Source organism: Mustela lutreola, chromosome 11 (assembly GCF_030435805.1).
Source record: "Mustela lutreola isolate mMusLut2 chromosome 11, mMusLut2.pri, whole genome shotgun sequence".
Classification (NCBI taxonomy): Eukaryota; Metazoa; Chordata; class Mammalia; order Carnivora; family Mustelidae; genus Mustela; species Mustela lutreola.
The window spans coordinates 74,728,391-74,742,261 of NC_081300.1; positions in this window are offsets into that span (position 1 = coordinate 74,728,391).

Here is a 13,871-nt window from a genome sequence, read left to right on the forward strand (position 1 = left end):
TGGCCTTTGGTACTGGCTCTCAGGCGGACTCACGGACAAGGCCAGTGCCTTCGCCACAGGAGAGGAGAGGCGACAGGATCCCTGAACACCGTCCGTTCCCTGGAATGGGGAGCTTTGGGGGACTGTCCCCACTCCTTCCCCGGCAAACCCCCTGCCACCGAAAACGCTGTCACATCTTGGAGGAAGATGGCATCTGACTGCCCATTTCACGAGGGAGCTGTTCCTCAAGTTCCGGGTTTGGCTCCTGGTAGCAAGCCCGAGTGTGCCCTACGGACAGGTGGTCAAGGTCCCCTTGGGACCAGAGGCACAAGACAGGCCTGCCTTCTGCCCAGACTCCTTCCTCAGAGTGGAGCAGGTGCCCCTGCCCTAGTCGTCAACTCATGTCTCATTAGCAGTGAGGCTTCGTCTCTCCGCACCGGGAGCGGGTGACACTTGTCTTGCCACCGGCCTGCTCTTCCTGCCACGGCAGGCTCTCCTGCTTCCCGACCGTTTCCCAAACTCAAGGCCAATGGCACCTTCTCTTCCCTGGGGGCGGCTTGTTCGGCCTGCCCCAGACTTGCTCCTGGGGAGTGCAGTGAAAGACATGTCCCTTTCCTTAAGGCCCTTTCAGATGTGCAACCACGCTTCTCTCTTAGGCAAAGAGGTGCTAGGGCAAAGAGGATTTCGTTGCATGCGGGTATCTTCCAACGTGCTGTGGAGAGTAGCTTAGGTATTCAGCAGCAGCATCCCCCACATCCGATTCTGATTTCCCAGTGAATGCTGTGCTTTCACAGAGGAGATGCCCGGGCAAAGAGGATTTCGCTGTATGCGGGTTTCTTCCACCGTTACACCGGGCTCAGGCAAGCAGCAGTAGAGCCCGCAGATCCGACTCTGATTTATCAGTGAATGCTGTGCTTTCGCAGAGGCTTTGGCTTGGAGCGAACAGCACTTGGCCGCTGCTTCCTCAGCAAGGCTTTAGTCGCTTCAGGGAAGAAGAGCAGCGGGAGAGCTGGTGCCTCTTGGGCCTTGCTTTCCCGGGCTCCAAGTTCACATCCTGGGTTCATCCTACCAAGCCGAAATAAGCAGACCCAGCCTCGACCCTGCAGCAGCGTGCATGGCCTAGGATGGCACTCTGCTCACAATGACATCTCTCCTCGTAGGCAAGGCCTGCCCTTTCGCTCTGGCATTCAGGAGGACAGGGGACTAGGCTCGTGCCTTCCCCATCCTTGAGGAGCCGCGAGAGGATCACTGCACACGGCCCGTGCCCTGGGATGGGGAGTAATGGGAAACTGTCCCTGTTTCCCCGACACACCCCCTGCCTCCGCCAAGGCTGCCACATCCTGGAGGAAGATGGCATTTGATTGCCCGTTCCTCCAGGAGGTGTTTCTGCGAGTTCAGGTTCGGGAGATTGGTGGCAAGCCCACGTCTGCCCTCTGGACAGGTGGCCAAGGACCTGCTATCCCCTTGGGCCCAGAGGCACAGGAAAGGCCTTCCTTCTGTCCAGACTCCTTCCGCAGTTTAGAGCACGCTCCCGTGCCCAATCATCCCCTCGTGTCTCCTTAGCTTCGTCTCTCTGCACAAGCAGAGGGTGACAATTGTCTTGCCACCGGCCCGCTGTTCTTGCCAGGGCCGGCGCTCCTGCTTCGCGACCGTTTTCCGTCCACAAGGCCAACGACTCCTTCTCTTCTCCTGGGGCAGCATGCTGCACTTTCCCGAGACAGGCTCCTGGGGAGTGCAGTGACAGACATGTCCCTTTCTTTAAGGATCTTTCCACAGGCGCAACCACGCTTCTCTCTCAGGCAGAAGGGATGCCCAGGCAAAGTGGATCTCGCTCCATGCAGATTTATTACACCGTGCTGTGGAGTCTTCCTCAGGAAAACAGCAGCAGCATCCCACAGATCCGACTCTGATTTCCCAGAGAATGCTGTGCTTTCCCAGAGGGGATGCCCTAGCAAAGAGGCTTTTGCTCTATGCGGGTTCCTCCCGCCGTGCTCGAATACTAGGCTAAGGCAAGCAGCAACAGCAGCCCACAGAAACGACTCTGATTTCCCAGCGATGGCTATGCTTTCGCATAGCTTTTCAGCTTGGCGGGAACAGCACTTCGCTGCTGCTTCCTCAGCAAGGATTTCGGTGTTTGCTCTGTCGCGTCAGGGAAGAAGAGCTGCGGAGAGCTGGTCCGTCTTAGGCCTTGCTGTCCCGGGCTTCATGTTGGCGCCCTGGGTTCTCGCTGCCAGGCCGAAATAAGCAGACACAGCCACAAACCTGCAGCAGCGTGCGTGGCCTAGGATGGCACTCAATGCACACTACCAACTCCCGTTGTAGGCAACGCTTGGCCTTTGGTACTGGCTCTCAGGCGGACTCACGGACAAGGCCAGTGCCTTCGCCACAGGAGAGGAGAGGCGACAGGATCCCTGAACACCGTCCGTTCCCTGGAATGGGGAGCTTTGGGGGACTGTCCCCACTCCTTCCCCGGCAAACCCCCTGCCACCGAAAACGCTGTCACATCTTGGAGGAAGATGGCATCTGACTGCCCATTTCACGAGGGAGCTGTTCCTCAAGTTCCGGGTTTGGCTCCTGGTAGCAAGCCCGAGTGTGCCCTACGGACAGGTGGTCAAGGACATGCTGTCCCCTTGGGACCAGAGGCACAAGACAGGCCTGCCTTCTGCCCAGACTCCTTCCTCAGAGTGGAGCAGGTGCCCCTGCCCTAGTCGTCACCTCATGTCTCTTTAGCAGTGAGGCTTCGTCTCTCCGCACCGGGATCGGGTGACACTTGTCTTGCCACCGGCCTGCACTTCCTGCCACGGCAGGCTCTCCTGCTTCCCGACCGTTTCCCAAACTCAAGGCCAATGGCACCTTCTCTTCTCTGGGGGCGGCTTGTTCGGCCTGCCCCAGACTTGCTCCTGGGGAGTGCAGTGAAAGACATGTCCCTTTCCTTAAGGCCCTTTCAGATGTGCAACCACGCTTCTCTCTTAGGCAAAGAGGTGCTAGGGCAAAGAGGATTTCGTTGCATGCGGGTATCTTCCAACGTGCTGTGGAGAGTAGCTTAGGTATTCAGCAGCAGCATCCCACACATCCGATTCTGATTTCCCAGTGAATGCTGTGCTTTCCCAGAGGAGATGCCCGGGCAAAGAGGATTTCACTGTATGCGGGTTTCTCCCACCGTTACACCGGGCTCAGGCAAGCAGCAGTAGAGCCCGCAGATCCGACTCTGATTTCTCAGCGAATGCTGTGCTTTCGCAGAGGCTTTGGCTTGGAGCGAACAGCACTTGGCCGCTGCTTCCTCAGCAAGGCTTTAGTCGCTTCAGGGAAGAAGAGCAGCGGGAGAGCTGGTGCCTCTTGGGCCTTGCTTTCCCGGGCTCCAAGTTCACATCCTGGGTTCATCCTACCAAGCCGAAATAAGCAGACCCAGCCTCGACCCTGCAGCAGCGTGCATGGCCTAGGATGGCACTCTGCTCACAATGACATCTCTCCTCGTAGGCAAGGCCTGTCCTTTCGCTCTGGCATTCAGGGGGACAGGGGACTAGGCTCGTGCCTTCCCCATCCTTGAGGAGCCGCGAGAGGATCACTGCACACGGCCCGTGCCCTGGGATGGGGAGTAATGGGAAACTGTCCCTGTTTCCCCGACACACCCCCTGCCTCCGCCAAGGCTGCCACATCCTGGAGGAAGACGGCATTTGATTGCCCGTTCCTCCAGGAGGTGTTTCTGCGAGTTCAGGTTCGGGAGATTCGTGGCAAGCCCACGTCTGCCCACTGGACAGGTGGCCAAGGACCTGCTATCCCCTTGGGCCCAGAGGCACAGGAAAGGCCTTCCTTCTGTCCAGACTCCTTCCTCAGATTAGAGCACGCTCCCGTGCCCAATCATCCCCTCGTGTCTCCTTAGCTTCGTCTCTCTGCACAAGCAGAGGGTGACAATTGTCTTGCCACCGTCCCCCTGTTCTTGCCAGGGCCGGCGCTCCTGCTTCGCGACCGTTTTCCGTCCACAAGGCCAACGACTCCTTCTCTTCTCCTGGGGCAGCATGCTGCACTTTCCCGAGACAGGCTCCTGGGGAGTGCAGTGACAGACATGTCCCTTTCTTTAAGGCTCTTTCCACAGGCGCAACCAGGCTTCTCTCTCAGGCAGAAGGGATGCCCAGGCAAAGTGGATCTCGCTCCATGCAGATTTATTACACCGTGCTGTGGAGGCTTCCTCAGGAAAAGAGCAGCAGCATCCCACAGATCCGACTCTGATTTCCCAGAGAATGCTGTGCTTTCCCAGAGGGGATGCCCTAGCAAAGAGGCTTTTGCTCTATGCGGGTTCCTCCCGCCGTGCTCGAATACTAGGCTAAGGCAAGCAGCAACAGCAGCCCACAGAAACGACTCTGATTTCCCAGCGATGGCTATGCTTTCGCATAGCTTTTCAGCTTGGCGGGAACCGCACTTCGCTGCTGCTTCCTCAGCAAGGATTTCGGTGTTTGCTCTGTCGCGTCAGGGAAGAAGAGCTGCGGAGAGCTGGTCCGTCTTAGGCCTTGCTGTCCCGGGCTTCATGTTGGCGCCCTGGGTTCTCGCTGCCAGGCCGAAATAAGCAGACACAGCCACAAACCTGCAGCAGCGTGCGTGGCCTAGGATGGCACTCAATGCACACTACCAACTCCCGTTGTAGGCAACGCTTGGCCTTTGGTACTGGCTCTCAGGCGGACTCACGGACAAGGCCAGTGCCTTCGCCACAGGAGAGGAGAGGCGACAGGATCCCTGAACACCGTCCGTTCCCTGGAATGGGGAGCTTTGGGGGACTGTCCCCACTCCTTCCCCGGCAAACCCCCTGCCACCGAAAACGCTGTCACATCTTGGAGGAAGATGGCATCTGACTGCCCATTTCACGAGGGAGCTGTTCCTCAAGTTCCGGGTTTGGCTCCTGGTAGCAAGCCCAAGTGTGCCCTACGGACAGGTGGTCAAGGACATGCTGTCCCCTTGGGACCAGAGGCACAAGACAGGCCTGCCTTCTGCCCAGACTCCTTCCTCAGAGTGGAGCAGGTGCCCCTGCCCTAGTCGTCACCTCATGTCTCATTAGCAGTGAGGCTTCGTCTCTCCGCACCGGGAGCGGGTGACACTTGTCTTGCCACCGGCCTGCTCTTCCTGCCACGGCAGGCTCTCCTGCTTCCCGACCGTTTCCCAAACTCAAGGCCAATGGCATCTTCTCTTCTCTGGGGGCGGCTTGTTCGGCCTGCCCCAGACTTGCTCCTGGGGAGTGCAGTGAAAGACATGTCCCTTTCCTTAAGGCCCTTTCAGATGTGCAACCACGCTTCTCTCTTAGGCAAAGAGGTGCTAGGGCAAAGAGGATTTCGTTGCATGCGGGTATCTTCCAACGTGCTGTGGAGAGTAGCTTAGGTATTCAGCAGCAGCATCCCCCACATCCGATTCTGATTTCCCAGTGAATGCTGTGCTTTCACAGAGGAGATGCCCGGGCAAACAGGATTTCGCTGTATGCGGGTTTCTCCCACCGTTACACCGGGCTCAGGCAAGCAGCAGTAGAGCCCGCAGATCCGACTCTGATTTATCAGTGAATGCTGTGCTTTCGCAGAGGCTTTGGCTTGGAGCGAACAGCACTTGGCCGCTGCTTCCTCAGCAAGGCTTTAGTCGCTTCAGGGAAGAAGAGCAGCGGGAGAGCTGGTGCCTCTTGGGCCTTGCTTTCCCGGGCTCCAAGTTCACATCCTGGGTTCATCCTACCAAGCCGAAATAAGCAGACCCAGCCTCGACCCTGCAGCAGCGTGCATGGCCTAGGATGGCACTCTGCTCACAATGACATCTCTCCTCGTAGGCAAGGCCTGTCCTTTCGCTCTGGCATTCAGGGGGACAGGGGACTAGGCTCGTGCCTTCCCCATCCTTGAGGAGCCGCGAGAGGATCACTGCACACGGCCCGTGCCCTGGGATGGGGAGTAATGGGAAACTGTCCCTGTTTCCCCGACACACCCCCTGCCTCCGCCAAGGCTGCCACATCCTGGAGGAAGACGGCATTTGATTGCCCGTTCCTCCAGGAGGTGTTTCTGCGAGTTCAGGTTCGGGAGATTGGTGGCAAGCCCACGTCTGCCCTCTGGACAGGTGGCCAAGGACCTGCTATCCCCTTGGGCCCAGAGGCACAGGAAAGGCCTTCCTTCTGTCCAGACTCCTTCCTCAGATTAGAGCACGCTCCCGTGCCCAATCATCCCCTCGTGTCTCCTTAGCTTCGTCTCTCTGCACAAGCAGAGGGTGACAATTGTCTTGCCACCGGCCCGCTGTTCTTGCCAGGGCCGGCGCTCCTGCTTCGCGACCGTTTTCCGTCCACAAGGCCAACGACTCCTTCTCTTCTCCTGGGGCAGCATGCTGCACTTTCCCGAGACAGGCTCCTGGGGAGTTCAGTGACAGACATGTCCCTTTCTTTAAGGCTCTTTCCACAGGCGCAACCAGGCTTCTCTCTCAGGCAGAAGGGATGCCCAGGCAAAGTGGATCTCGCTCCATGCAGATTTATTACACCGTGCTGTGGAGTCTTCCTCAGGAAAACAGCAGCAGCATCCCACAGATCCGACTCTGATTTCCCAGAGAATGCTGTGCTTTCCCAGAGGGGATGCCCTAGCAAAGAGGCTTTTGCTCTATGCGGGTTCCTCCCGCCGTGCTCGAATACTAGGCTAAGGCAAGCAGCAACAGCAGCCCACAGAAACGACTCTGATTTCCCAGCGATGGCTATGCTTTCGCATAGCTTTTCAGCTTGGCGGGAACCGCACTTCGCTGCTGCTTCCTCAGCAAGGATTTCGGTGTTTGCTCTGTCGCGTCAGGGAAGAAGAGCTGCGGAGAGCTGGTCCGTCTTAGGCCTTGCTGTCCCGGGCTTCATGTTGGCGCCCTGGGTTCTCGCTGCCAGGCCGAAATAAGCAGACACAGCCACAAACCTGCAGCAGCGTGCGTGGCCTAGGATGGCACTCAATGCACACTACCAACTCCCGTTGTAGGCAACGCTTGGCCTTTGGTACTGGCTCTCAGGCGGACTCACGGACAAGGCCAGTGCCTTCGCCACAGGAGAGGAGAGGCGACAGGATCCCTGAACACCGTCCGTTCCCTGGAATGGGGAGCTTTGGGGGACTGTCCCCACTCCTTCCCCGGCAAACCCCCGGCCACCGAAAACGCTGTCACATCTTGGAGGAAGATGGCATCTGACTGCCCATTTCACGAGGGAGCTGTTCCTCAAGTTCCGGGTTTGGCTCCTGGTAGCAAGCCCGAGTGTGCCCTACGGACAGGTGGTCAAGGACATGCTGTCCCCTTGGGACCAGAGGCACAAGACAGGCCTGCCTTCTGCCCAGACTCCTTCCTCAGAGTGGAGCAGGTGCCCCTGCCCTAGTCGTCACCTCATGTCTCTTTAGCAGTGAGGCTTCGTCTCTCCGCACCGGGAGCGGGTGACACTTGTCTTGCCACCGGCCTGCTCTTCCTGCCACGGCAGGCTCTCCTGCTTCCCGACCGTTTCCCAAACTCAAGGCCAATGGCACCTTCTCTTCTCTGGGGGCGGCTTGTTCGGCCTGCCCCAGACTTGCTCCTGGGGAGTGCAGTGAAAGACATGTCCCTTTCCTTAAGGCCCTTTCAGATGTGCAACCACGCTTCTCTCTTAGGCAAAGAGGTGCTAGGGCAAAGAGGATTTCGTTGCATGCGGGTATCTTCCAACGTGCTGTGGAGAGTAGCTTAGGTATTCAGCAGCAGCATCCCCCACATCCGATTCTGATTTCCCAGTGAATGCTGTGCTTTCCCAGAGGAGATGCCCGGGCAAAGAGGATTTCACTGTATGCGGGTTTCTCCCACCGTTACACCGGGCTCAGGCAAGCAGCAGTAGAGCCCGCAGATCCGACTCTGATTTCTCAGCGAATGCTGTGCTTTCGCAGAGGCTTTGGCTTGGAGCGAACAGCACTTGGCCGCTGCTTCCTCAGCAAGGCTTTAGTCGCTTCAGGGAAGAAGAGCAGCGGGAGAGCTGGTGCCTCTTGGGCCTTGCTTTCCCGGGCTCCAAGTTCACATCCTGGGTTCATCCTACCAAGCCGAAATAAGCAGACCCAGCCTCGACCCTGCAGCAGCGTGCATGGCCTAGGATGGCACTCTGCTCACAATGACATCTCTCCTCGTAGGCAAGGCCTGCCCTTTCGCTCTGGCATTCAGGGGGACAGGGGACTAGGCTCGTGCCTTCCCCATCCTTGAGGAGCCGCGAGAGGATCACTGCACACGGCCCGTGCCCTGGGATGGGGAGTAATGGGAAACTGTCCCTGTTTCCCCGACACACCCCCTGCCTCCGCCAAGGCTGCCACATCCTGGAGGAAGACGGCATTTGATTGCCCGTTCCTCCAGGAGGTGTTTCTGCGAGTTCAGGTTCGGGAGATTCGTGGCAAGCCCACGTCTGCCCTCTGGACAGGTGGCCAAGGACCTGCTATCCCCTTGGGCCCAGAGGCACAGGAAAGGCCTTCCTTCTGTCCAGACTCCTTCCTCAGATTAGAGCACGCTCCCGTGCCCAATCATACCCTCGTGTCTCCTTAGCTTCGTCTCTCTGCACAAGCAGAGGGTGACAATTGTCTTGCCACCGGCCCGCTGTTCTTGCCAGGGCCGGCGCTCCTGCTTCGCGACCGTTTTCCGTCCACAAGGCCAACGACTCCTTCTCTTCTCCTGGGGCAGCATGCTGCACTTTCCCGAGACAGGCTCCTGGGGAGTGCAGTGACAGACATGTCCCTTTCTTTAAGGCTCTTTCCACAGGCGCAACCAGGCTTCTCTCTCAGGCAGAAGGGATGCCCAGGCAAAGTGGATCTCGCTCCATGCAGATTTATTACACCGTGCTGTGGAGTCTTCCTCAGGAAAACAGCAGCAGCATCCCACAGATCCGACTCTGATTTCCCAGAGAATGCTGTGCTTTCCAGAGGGGATGCCCTAGCAAAGAGGCTTTTGCTCTATGCGGGTTCCTCCCGCCGTGCTCGAATACTAGGCTAAGGCAAGCAGCAACAGCAGCCCACAAAAACGACTCTGATTTCCCAGCGATGGCTATGCTTTCGCATAGGTTTTTCAGCTTGGCGGGAACCTCACTTCGCTGCTGCTTCCTCAGCAAGGATTTCGGTGTTTGCTCTGTCGCGTCAGGGAAGAAGAGCTGCGGAGAGCTGGTCCGTCTTAGGCCTTGCTGTCCCGGGCTTCATGTTGGCGCCCTGGGTTCTCGCTGCCAGGCCGAAATAAGCAGACACAGCCACAAACCTGCAGCAGCGTGCGTGGCCTAGGATGGCACTCAATGCACACTACCAACTCCCGTTGTAGGCAACGCTTGGCCTTTGGTACTGGCTCTCAGGCGGACTCACGGACAAGGCCAGTGCCTTCGCCACAGGAGAGGAGAGGCGACAGGATCCCTGAACACCGTCCGTTCCCTGGAATGGGGAGCTTTGGGGGACTGTCCCCACTCCTTCCCCGGCAAACCCCCTGCCACCGAAAACGCTGTCACATCTTGGAGGAAGATGGCATCTGACTGCCCATTTCACGAGGGAGCTGTTCCTCAAGTTCCGGGTTTGGCTCCTGGTAGCAAGCCCAAGTGTGCCCTACGGACAGGTGGTCAAGGACATGCTGTCCCCTTGGGACCAGAGGCACAAGACAGGCCTGCCTTCTGCCCAGACTCCTTCCTCAGAGTGGAGCAGGTGCCCCTGCCCTAGTCGTCACCTCATGTCTCATTAGCAGTGAGGCTTCGTCTCTCCGCACTGGGAGCGGGTGACACTTGTCTTGCCACCGGCCTGCTCTTCCTGCAACGGCAGGCTCTCCTGCTTCCCGACCGTTTCCCAAACTCAAGGCCAATGGCACCTTCTCTTCTCTGGGGGCGGCTTGTTCGGCCTGCCCCAGACTTGCTCCTGGGGAGTGCAGTGAAAGACATATCCCTTTCCTTAAGGCCCTTTCAGATGTGCAACCACGCTTCTCTCTTATGCAAAGAGGTGCTAGGGCAAAGAGGATTTCGTTGCATGCGGGTATCTTCCAACGTGCTGTGGAGAGTAGCTTAGGTATTCAGCAGCAGCATCCCCCACATCCGATTATGATTTCCCAGTGAATGCTGTGCTTTCCCAGAGGAGATGCCCGGGCAAAGAGGATTTCGCTGTATGCGGGTTTCTCCCACCGTTACACCGGGCTCAGGCAAGCAGCAGTAGAGCCCGCAGATCCGACTCTGATTTCTCAGCGAATGCTGTGCTTTCGCAGAGGCTTTGGCTTGGAGCGAACAGCACTTGGCCGCTGCTTCCTCAGCAAGGCTTTAGTCGCTTCAGGGAAGAAGAGCAGCGGGAGAGCTGGTGCCTCTTGGGCCTTGCTTTCCCGGGCTCCAAGTTCACATCCTGGGTTCATCCTACCAAGCCGAAATAAGCAGACCCAGCCTCGACCCTGCAGCAGCGTGCATGGCCTAGGATGGCACTCTGCTCACAATGACATCTCTCCTCGTAGGCAAGGCCTGCCCTTTCGCTCTGGCATTCAGGGGGACAGGGGACTAGGCTCGTGCCTTCCCCATCCTTGAGGAGCCGCGAGAGGATCACTGCACACGGCCCGTGCCCTGGGATGGGGAGTAATGGGAAACTGTCCCTGTTTCCCCGACACACCCCCTGCCTCCGCCAAGGCTGCCACATCCTGGAGGAAGACGGCATTTGATTGCCCGTTCCTCCAGGAGGTGTTTCTGCGAGTTCAGGTTCGGGAGATTGGTGGCAAGCCCACGTCTGCCCTCTGGACAGGTGGCCAAGGACGTGCTATCCCCTTGGGCCCAGAGGCACAGGAAAGGCCTTCCTTCTGTCCAGACTCCTTCCTCAGATTAGAGCACGCTCCCGTGCCCAATCATACCCTCGTGTCTCCTTAGCTTCGTCTCTCTGCACAAGCAGAGGGTGACAATTGTCTTGCCACCGGCCCGCTGTTCTTGCCAGGGCCGGCGCTCCTGCTTCGCGACCGTTTTCCGTCCACAAGGCCAACGACTCCTTCTCTTCTCCTGGGGCAGCATGCTGCACTTTCCCGAGACAGGCTCCTGGGGAGTGCAGTGACAGACATGTCCCTTTCTTTAAGGCTCTTTCCACAGGCGCAACCAGGCTTCTCTCTCAGGCAGAAGGGATGCCCAGGCAAAGTGGATCTCGCTCCATGCAGATTTATTACACCGTGCTGTGGAGTCTTCCTCAGGAAAACAACAGCAGCATCCCACAGATCCGACTCTGATTTCCCAGAGAATGCTGTGCTTTCCAGAGGGGATGCCCTAGCAAAGAGGCTTTTGCTCTATGCGGGTTCCTCCCGCCGTGCTCGAATACTAGGCTAAGGCAAGCAGCAACAGCAGCCCACAAAAACGACTCTGATTTCCCAGCGATGGCTATGCTTTCGCATAGGTTTTTCAGCTTGGCGGGAACCGCACTTCGCTGCTGCTTCCTCAGCAAGGATTTCGGTGTTTGCTCTGTCGCGTCAGGGAAGAAGAGCTGCGGAGAGCTGGTCCGTCTTAGGCCTTGCTGTCCCGGGCTTCATGTTGGCGCCCTGGGTTCTCGCTGCCAGGCCGAAATAAGCAGACACAGCCACAAACCTGCAGCAGCGTGCGTGGCCTAGGATGGCACTCAATGCACACTACCAACTCCCGTTGTAGGCAACGCTTGGCCTTTGGTACTGGCTCTCAGGCGGACTCACGGACAAGGCCAGTGCCTTCGCCACAGGAGAGGAGAGGCGACAGGATCCCTGAACACCGTCCGTTGCCTGGAATGGGGAGCTTTGGGGGACTGTCCCCACTCCTTCCCCGGCAAACCCCCTGCCACCGAAAACGCTGTCACATCTTGGAGGAAGATGGCATCTGACTGCCCATTTCACGAGGGAGCTGTTCCTCAAGTTCCGGGTTTGGCTCCTGGTAGCAAGCCCAAGTGTGCCCTACGGACAGGTGGTCAAGGACATGCTGTCCCCTTGGGACCAGAGGCACAAGACAGGCCTGCCTTCTGCCCAGACTCCTTCCTCAGAGTGGAGCAGGTGCCCCTGCCCTAGTCGTCACCTCATGTCTCATTAGCAGTGAGGCTTCGTCTCTCCGCACCGGGAGCGGGTGACACTTGTCTTGCCACCGGCCTGCTCTTCCTGCCACGGCAGGCTCTCCTGCTTCCCGACCGTTTCCCAAACTCAAGGCCAATGGCATCTTCTCTTCTCTGGGGGCGGCTTGTTCGGCCTGCCCCAGACTTGCTCCTGGGGAGTGCAGTGAAAGACATGTCCCTTTCCTTAAGGCCCTTTCAGATGTGCAACCACGCTTCTCTCTTAGGCAAAGAGGTGCTAGGGCAAAGAGGATTTCGTTGCATGCGGGTATCTTCCAACGTGCTGTGGAGAGTAGCTTAGGTATTCAGCAGCAGCATCCCCCACATCCGATTCTGATTTCCCAGTGAATGCTGTGCTTTCCCAGAGGAGAAGCCCGGGCAAAGAGGATTTCGCTGTATGCGGGTTTCTCCCACCGCGAGACCGGGCTCAGGCAAGCAGCAGTAGAGCCCGCAGATCCGACTCTGATTTCTCAGCGAATGCTGTGCTTTCGCAGAGGCTTTGGCTTGGAGCGAACTGCACTTGGCCGCTGCTTCCTCAGCAAGGCTTTAGTCGCTTCAGGGAAGAAGAGCAGCGGGAGAGCTGGTGCCTCTTGTGCCTTGCTTTCCCGGGCTCCAAGTTCACATCCTGGGTTCATCCTACCAAGCCGAAATAAGCAGACCCAGCCTCGACCCTGCAGCAGCGTGCATGGCCTAGGATGGCACTATGCTCACAATGACATCTCTCCTCGTAGGCAAGGCCTGCCCTTTCGCTCTGGCATTCAGGGGGACAGGGGACTAGGCTCGTGCCTTCCCCATCCTTGAGGAGCCGCGAGAGGATCACTGCACACGGCCCGTGCCCTGGGATGTGGAGTAATGGGAAACTGTCCCTGTTTCCCCGACACACCCCCTGCCTCCGCCAAGGCTGCCACATCCTGGAGGAAGACGGCATTTGATTGCCCGTTCCTCCAGGAGGTGTTTCTGCGAGTTCAGGTTCGGGAGATTGGTGGCAAGCCCACGTCTGCCCTCTGGACAGGTGGCCAAGGACCTGCTATCCCCTTGGGCCCAGAGGCACAGGAAAGGCCTTCCTTCTGTCCAGACTCCTTCCTCAGATTAGAGCACGCTCCCGTGCCCAATCATCCCCTCGTGTCTCCTTAGCTTCGTCTCTCTGCACAAGCAGAGGGTGACAATTGTCTTGCCACCGGCCCGCTGTTCTTGCCAGGGCCGGCGCTCCTGCTTCGCGACCGTTTTCCGTCCACAAGGCCAACGACTCCTTCTCTTCTCCTGGGGCAGCATGCTGCACTTTCCCGAGACAGGCTCCTGGGGAGTTCAGTGACAGACATGTCCCTTTCTTTAAGGCTCTTTCCACAGGCGCAACCAGGCTTCTCTCTCAGGCAGAAGGGATGCCCAGGCAAAGTGGATCTCGCTCCATGCAGATTTATTACACCGTGCTGTGGAGTCTTCCTCAGGAAAACAGCAGCAGCATCCCACAGATCCGACTCTGATTTCCCAGAGAATGCTGTGCTTTCCCAGAGGGGATGCCCTAGCAAAGAGGCTTTTGCTCTATGCGGGTTCCTCCCGCCGTGCTCGAATACTAGGCTAAGGCAGCAGCAACAGCAGCACACAGAAACGACTCTGATTTCCCAGCGATGGCTATGCTTTCGCATAGCTTTTCAGCTTGGCGGGAACCGCACTTCGCTGCTGCTTCCTCAGCAAGGATTTCGGTGTTTGCTCTGTCGCGTCAGGGAAGAAGAGCTGCGGAGAGCTGGTCCGTCTTAGGCCTTGCTGTCCCGGGCTTCATGTTGGCGCCCTGGGTTCTCGCTGCCAGGCCGAAATAAGCAGACACAGCCACAAACCTGCAGCAGCGTGCGTGGCCTAGGATGGCACTCAATGCACACTACC